The sequence below is a fragment of the Mya arenaria genome, chromosome 12, assembly GCF_026914265.1.
Source record: "Mya arenaria isolate MELC-2E11 chromosome 12, ASM2691426v1".
NCBI classification, from domain to species: Eukaryota; Metazoa; Mollusca; class Bivalvia; order Myida; family Myidae; genus Mya; species Mya arenaria.
This window is the reverse complement of record NC_069133.1, coordinates 43,509,804-43,518,373: the sequence shown is the minus strand read 5'-3', so window position 1 is coordinate 43,518,373 and position 8,570 is coordinate 43,509,804.

Genomic DNA, 8,570 nt, shown 5'->3' with positions numbered 1-8,570 from the left:
AATCGTTTCTTCGAACCAATAAAGACAAGGATAAAACAGGTATCTCTTTCAAAGTTGATTTATTGAACTGGTGTGATCAATTTGTTTTATTAATTGAAGAATGATTACTGTTATAATACAATTGATGAGTGAAATCACTCTCATACGAAGTACCTCCAAAATAGATGCATTCATCAATAGGTACTTTGAACAAGGCGTAGTTTATGGTCATCGATCAGTATAATAGGCGAATAGAAAAGCAAAAAGGGTTTAAATGACTGTGACTAATATGGCAAGAATCTTACACAGCTCGTTATCTATTAATTACAAGTTTAGTGTGTTTTTACTTGTTAAAACACCGTTTACTAAAAGCTTTCACATCGCCATTGACATAAATTTACAAAACAACTTGTGTATGGACGTGCCTATTGATTTTTTTTTTCAAATTTGAAAATAAAGCCTAAAGCCACTCAATAAATAACTCGTGTAAGTACTACATATACTGATGAAAAATACTACCAAATGGAGAAGCATTATTGAGTATCCAGGAGTGGTATTAAATACGCAACTTAAGTAAATCTTAGGGTTAATATCATTGACTCCATTCACTATATTGGTCAGTTATTAATAATAAGTTATAAGTAATCCGATAAGCTACATCGTTCTTAGATCCATTTAAGACCAATATTGAATACCAGCCAAAGAGCTTTATTCAATAAGCATCTTAGATTGAACATAAAAAGAAAGTGAAATCTGGCTGTTTTGTTTGTTTTATTAAGATTAATTGACCAATGAAAACACTTAAAATTTCCTCCTCAGATGAAAAGGATGAACTGAAAAAGTTCCATTGTAAATCATAACACTACAATATACTAATACTACAAAAGCCTATTTTGATAATCCTGTACATGTTGGAACACATAAACTTTAATATATGAATTACTAAATTACTTAAACAAATCAAATGAAAGTACTCAATACATGACGTTAATGTAACAAACTGCTGATAAACATACATATCAATTCAATAAGTTAAGCGAATGCTTATGCTATATACATATTTGTACAGCTGTACGGTACCAGTGTAAACATACTAAGTCTTACTCTATAATACCTATAAATATAAGTTTTGTTTTAGCTGAAAATAAGCTGAGCTGAATACAAAAACTGAAATTCGTACTCAATATCATTTGAATCACACACTTGACAATGACGTAAGTACCGCTCTTATATGTTATATCATTCCGGTGCACCAGAGTGATGATGCTATGCGTACCTCGTAGATTTATCATTATCAATCCTCTGATGAATGAGAATGCAATCATATATACGTATACATATTCCTAAATATGAGAACCTCATAAGTAATTTTGAGATAAACACTTAATAGTGCAGCGTTGCAGCGTTCTACAAAATCTCGTCTAGTTGAAATTTTGGCTAAGGAATGCATCATTAGGAAACAAGCAAATCTAAAATATTTCACACGTGTAGAAATAGAAAATAACATTGTCTTTTATAGGCTATGAAATATGTTCCTATCTTTTCTATCAAAAAGTTATTTAGAAATTAACGTCACTTACTTGTTTGTTTACATCGGTTGCGACCCGTGGTGACCAATATGAGAACCCCTTTAAGTCACGTGAACCTCACCCTGACTTTGGGGAATAGCAACAAAGGTTGATAAGATATATAATGTGAAAGATAGCAAACTGTTTTTTTTTTATATGCACGGACTTATTGCACTGCAGATCTTTTCTGTCAAACAGTTATTTTGAAATGAACGTCACTTAATTGTTTGTTTACATCGGTTGTGACCCGTGGTGACCAACGGACTTATTGCACTGCAGAGTCTAAAATACCATGAATGAATTCAGTCCATAAAAGGTCGACGGAGTTAATGAACAACACGCATACTTAACAGAAAATCGTTGATGGTTGACAGACTATGTTATATCAATCTAGTACCGTTAATAGACAATGCAGCTTGTACCTTTATAATTGCGTTGCCCAAACAATGAACATCAGTTTGACAGTGACGTCATAAAAGCAAGTTTTTACTACCTGCCAGAAAACATGAACTAAGCTTTTGTGTGGTAAATGCATTTTAAATGTTTCATAACCCGCAATTATGGTTCTTATAAATGTCATTTAGGGGGTGTAATGGAATCATACGAGACCAGATCTCTAACCGAACGGCGTTGTAATTGTCTAGGGTTACCCCATTTAGGTATGCTCTAAAATGGCTAAGCCTCATCTCTCAGTTTGTCAAAGGCAGCCTTAAATGTCACTAAGGCCAGGTAGTGTGGCATTCATGGGTTTAAATAGCAGTATCTATTTCACAGTCTGCACATATAATGAATATAAAATTGTATACTTTTGATGTGAACCGGTCTGTTGCGAATTGATACAAGACATTTAGCATTCTATCGTAGCCATTATAAACCTGATTGAGTGTTTAATGACACAAACAAAAAATAAAATGGCACACTTAAGATGTTGTCAGCTAAATCTACCATTTCGGACGGAAGACAAAAAAAAAAGAAAGAAACAAATACTGCCAAGTTTTCTTTCGCTCGTAGATGCCCATAAAAAGTGTTTATATCATGTCAAGTTTGGAAAAGATTGGATAAGAAATGTTTAAGTGCTACTCGTATTTAAATTCGATACATACACATGTATTACACACATAAATTTTGAACGAAAAACCTTTAACTACTTACTAAATATTGCATTTATGGAACAATAATTATAACTGATAACAAGATTGTAATAGCTGAAAATGCATAAATATTAAATGAGTGGTGGGTTCTAAAAGATTTACAGTGATCAACTATCGTCTTCAAGGTAGAAATACCGTGTACCTTCTGCATTAAATACGGTATCTTTCATAAGTAACATTGTTTTCGATATTTATTCATCCTCTTTGGTAAATTGAAACAAGTGTATTAATAATGATACTTCGTATTTCTGAGTAAGGGGGCATCTTTAAAGATACATTGTGGACAACAAAAAAGTGGCATGTTTTGAGATCATCTCATAAAATGACTGAAAAGTATATACCAAACAGTTCCCCATTGTTTGCCTTACTTTTGTTTTGTTTGAAGCAAAATCGGTTTCATTCATTGTCTTCGTGTGGTGAAATTAACTTTGTGTCACAGTGCCTTTATATTACCGTATCTATGTGTAAATTGAACATATTTATATCCAGAATTTATGTTGAAAACAAAATTAATATATATACTGAAAATGTCAATGTTTTTGCTTTTAATGATGTTCCTACAGATTTTAATGTTTTTGAAGAAACAAACCTAAAATGAAACTTGCCCCAGGTAGCGTTAGAAACGCCTTTGCCATAATACATCAATGGAAGCGCGCAAGCATTCATGTATCGAAGTAAAAAATATATATTCAATGTGGATAAAGAAAAGCGCGCAAGCATTTGAAAGTATTTGCACAACCATTTACGAAGAAATAAAACACATTATGCATAAACTGTTCAGTAAACGTCAACATAAAAGTCAATCTTATGGTCTTACATCATTGACTCCATTCACTCTATTGGTCAGTTTTTAATAACAAGCAATCCGATTAGCTACATCATTCTTAGATCCAATTAAGACCAATATTGTTTACCAGTCAGCAGCACCCTGCAAGTGAAACCAAGATAATTCTCGCCACAACTCAACTCAACTCCGTTTATTGCGTAGCAAATAAACGTGCTTAAAGCAAATACAAGGGTTGCAAAGGCATGAACTATCATTATCAAAAATGTTTTACATAAGAGCGAAAAGGTATTATTATGGATAAAGGAGAAATAATTACTATTTTTTTAGATGACAGGTGACTCAGAGATTTCTTTTGATAATAAATTGTCTATGGCATAGAGAGCAGTACATATGTGTTTCATTAAATTATTCAAACGTCTGCTTTGCGGTGTATAAGAGTGACTTAAATAAAGAATATATCTGTGTTTACGTATTCACAATTGTTACAAATAATAGAAACTTATAAAACTGTGCCTTTTTGTAAAGGATTCTTTTCAAGAATCGATCAATTATTTTTAATGTTAAAACGAATTGTTTTCTTATCCCCTGATTTAAGTATTGATTTTGCTACTACTAATAATAACATAACTTTGATGTACCGCATGAAATTATGATATTTTTGTTTATTTTTATGTTACTATACATATACACGTTGACGTAATTTATTATAAACATAATTATGTGTTGTTGACGATGTACATTCACTAATCTGTCTGTCTGTTCGTCCGTCCGTCCGTCCGACCGTCCGTCCGTCCGCCCGTCCGACCGTCTGGCTTGCTGGCTGTCTGGCTGTCCGTCTGTCTGGCTGGCTGTATGTCAACTTGTGCACCCTTCTTCCATCTTGATAGGATTTTCCAAGCGTTGTTGTACGCATACACGTAACGTTCAGGTAGCACTTTGCAAAAGCGCAACATTTAGCATGTTTATATTATCTATAAAAAATGCCGTTCGCTGATAAGATTATAACTAATTGCGTGAAAGCACCTGTTGGGGATCTGAAACGATTTAAATATGCAGGTGTATTTTACAAGTTTATGGCGAAAATTGGCGGAGAAGATTTGGAGATTAACTTTTAAACGGTGTGAAAATGTAAGACTTAACAGCTTTGGCAAGTTATACATCACTATATCTTGTATCTTTAACGATGGTTTTAATTGAAAAGAAACGATATGAGCACTGAATAACCTCGGCGAGTCGCATTAACAAGCTCCAAGAAATATCTGCAGAGTGAAACCTTAATTATATTGCCTCTGTAGGAAGAATTATGTCAATGCCGAAGCGTTTCCAAAATGTCAAAGTTCAAGCCATCATGTAATCAACGCAACACCAGTCGTTATATATTGCACATTACTATATTGGTATGTGTAATGTGTCACTTGATCTGTGTGTATGTGTGAGTATAGATTTATTGATCATTTATCTAACGGAATGTATAATACAGTGACACGACTGTCTTAATATATTGACCATTACTTTTATATTTTGTGTAATGTATCGCTTCAGCTGTCTTAACAATACATTGACCATTGCTATTGACCATTTATTTTATATGTTGTGTAATGTATCGCTTCGGCTGTCCTAACAATACATTGACCATTACTTTTATATGTTGTGTAATGTATCGCTTCGGCTGTCCTAACAATACATTGACCATTACTTTTATATTTTGTGTAATGTATCGCTTCAGCTGTCCTAACAATACTTTGACCATTTATTTTATATTTTGTGTAATGTATCGCTTCAGCTGTCCTAACAATACATTGACCATTGCTATTGACCATTTCTTTTATATGTTGTGTAATGTATCGCTTCGGCTGTCCTAACAATACATTGACCATTACTTTTATATTTTGTGTAATGTATCGCTTCAGCTGTCCTAACAATACATTGACCATTTATTTTATATTTCGTGTAATGTATCGCTTCAGCTGTCCTAACAATACATTGACCATTACTTTTATATTTTGTGTAATGTATCGCTTCGGCTGTCCTAACAATACATTGACCATTACTTTTATATTTTGTATAATGTATCGCTTCAGCTGTCTTAACAATACATTGACCATTGCTATTGACCATTTCTTTTATATGTTGTGTAATGTATCGCTTCAGCTGTCCTAACAATACATTGACCATTTATTTTATATTTTGTGTAATGTATCGCTTCGGCTGTCCTAACAATACATTGACCATTACTTTTATATGTTGTGTAATGTATCGCTTCAGCTGTCTTAACAATACATTGACCATTGCTATTGACCATTTATTTTATATGTTGTGTAATGTATCGCTTCAGCTGTCCTAACAATACATTGACCATTTATTTTATATTTTGTGTAATGTATCGCTTCAGCTGTCCTAACAATACATTGACCATTACTTTTATATGTTGGGTAATGTATCGCTTCAGCTGTCTTAACAATACATTGACCATTACTATTGACCATTACTTTTATATTTTGTGTAATGTATCGCTTCAGCTGTCTTAACAATACATTGACCATTACTATTGACCATTACTTTTATATTTTGTGTAATGTATCGCTTCAGCTGTCTTAACAATACATTGACCATTGCTATTGACCATAACTTTTATATTTTGTGTAATGTATCGCTTCAGCTGTCTTAACAATACATTGACCATTGCTATTGACCATTTATTTTATATGTTGTGTAATGTATCGCTTCGGCTGTCTTAACAATACATTGACCATTGCTATTAACCATTTCTTTTATATGTTGTGTAATGTATCGCTTCGGCTGTCCTAACAATACATTGATCATTGCTTTTATATGTTGTGTAATGTATCGCTTCAGCTGTCCTAACAATACACTGACCATTACTTTTATATTTTGTGTAATGTATCGCTTCAGCTGTCCTAACAATACATTGATCATTGCTTTTATATTTTGTGTAATGTATCGCTTCAGCTGTCCTAACAATACATTGACCGTTGTTTTCATATTTTGTGTAATGTATCGCTTCAGCTGTCTTAATAATACATTGACCATTGGTTTTATAGTATTTTAATGTATCGCATTAGCTGTATGTAACCATCTACCATTGCGTTTCTATGGCATTCTATGCAATGTCATTGTTATTGTTTTTGCGGGCTTTAATTTCACATATGGCTTTTGCTTGTCCATTTTATTTTATAGCATTTTTACCTTTAACTGTGGTGTCAGTTACGCATTCTTGATTATAGTTTGTGCATTGTCTTTTTTATGATCTACACTCTTTACTAAACGGTAACCTGTGTACTAGTTAGTAAAAGCGTTTAGTGTATAGTTTCATTTAATTTTTTCTGTATATAACATGTGCGTTGTTTTTTTGCATTCATCATATGGATTTTACATTGTTTTAATCAGTTAGACCAGGGTTTTTAAATCTCCAGCAAATTTTGACCGTTTTTGGATTTGCCTTTTTGATTAATACATTTAAAGGGAAACTACTCTCAAAAACTATTAGACAAAAATATGTCAGCACAAAAATGTGGCAGCAACAAAGGACGTAACCTTTTGATTTATTACATTTATTTTGTCATTTAGGTAGTTATTCTGAATCATTTGGAATTGTACGCACGTACAAATGTGCATATCTTGCCAAATGCGAAGGTCTTTCGTTACTTCAGTCTCAAATATTATAAACGTAGTGAGAACTCATGGTAAGACATAAAACAATATAGAAGAAAACAAACATGAAACAACCATTTACGAGCATTCTTACTGCCAACATTCAGTGAAACTGGGACAAACTTGACCAGTAAGAAAGTAATCTGTTCATCTGTTAGACTTCGTTTTTTTATGTTGTTTTACCACATTTTGGGGAAACACAAACTAATTTGTACACTCTGGCGTACTTGAGTTAGCATAGGTACGCCCCTGCATGTTAAAACACTGTTATGTTGGGTAGAGTAATAATGACATAACAACAAATGAAAACAACAAACACTGCAGAGCACGTGCATCATTTAATTTGCAAGGGCTGGAAAATGCATAAATAAAAATGAAAACAGAAAAACAAAAATTAAAGAAAAAAAAAGAGAAAATAATTGAAACTTACTGGTAAGTTAAAATAAAAGACAAAAGGAAAGAAAATTAGTGAAAGGCATGCCAGCTGTGCATTCGAAACCGATTGCATAAAAACAAACAGTTTAACGAAAAGCCACACGTTGGCGATAACGTTAAGTGCGTATTTACATGCTTTTTGCAGCCCGGCAGTTAATCAGCCATCTATAGAGCACCATTTACGAATTCTGTCAGAAACGCAACATGTTGGTACAAGATTTGAGGCTTATTTATTGCTCTCTGAATTGCTGCATCCCGCTGTCATCGGTTATTTCGTACATTTTTAGAATCGTAGTAATATTCGTAAGTATGTCTTAAAATCCATTTTGTAATAAGTACCAGAAGAGATATAAAATAGCGATATTCTGTCAGGAAAGTCGTTGTTTAGCACTTAAAAATTAGCATCGGACCAATCAGAAACATTCTTTTATTAGAGGCTAGATACAGAAACCGAAGCTGTTTAAACCAGTAACAAGTATATTGCGGATTTATCGACAGACAGTAAAATGGAATCTCCATGGGGGTCCTCGTTTTCCTCTTTGATATCAAATACCTAGGACAGAAAACTCATTTAGAATTCGGCAGTTTTAAAAAACGTAGTGTGCTAAAATGATTACATCTGATTTGTTAAAAAGCTTTAATAACATTTAGCTCCAGAAGTGGTCATAAATCATGGTAAAACTTCCCCTACCTTGGAAAATGTGTGAGAAAGTCTTCGAACTCGGAGAATTTTTTTACTCGTATGGTGTTGATTTCAATGGTCATTCACGCTGAGATATTGTGGCTGGTTGTTATCCGTATAGTACGCAATAACTTCAGAAGATTTTAGCTCTTTATCGGCGTTGCCTATGTATTCCAAACATTTCCTAACATTGTTTTTATATTAGGTTAAGTTTTAACTTTATTTATTTTACGATTGTTATGAAAGTTATATTGACTATCATTGGTACGATTGTACGCAGGTGTGGTCTTGTATCG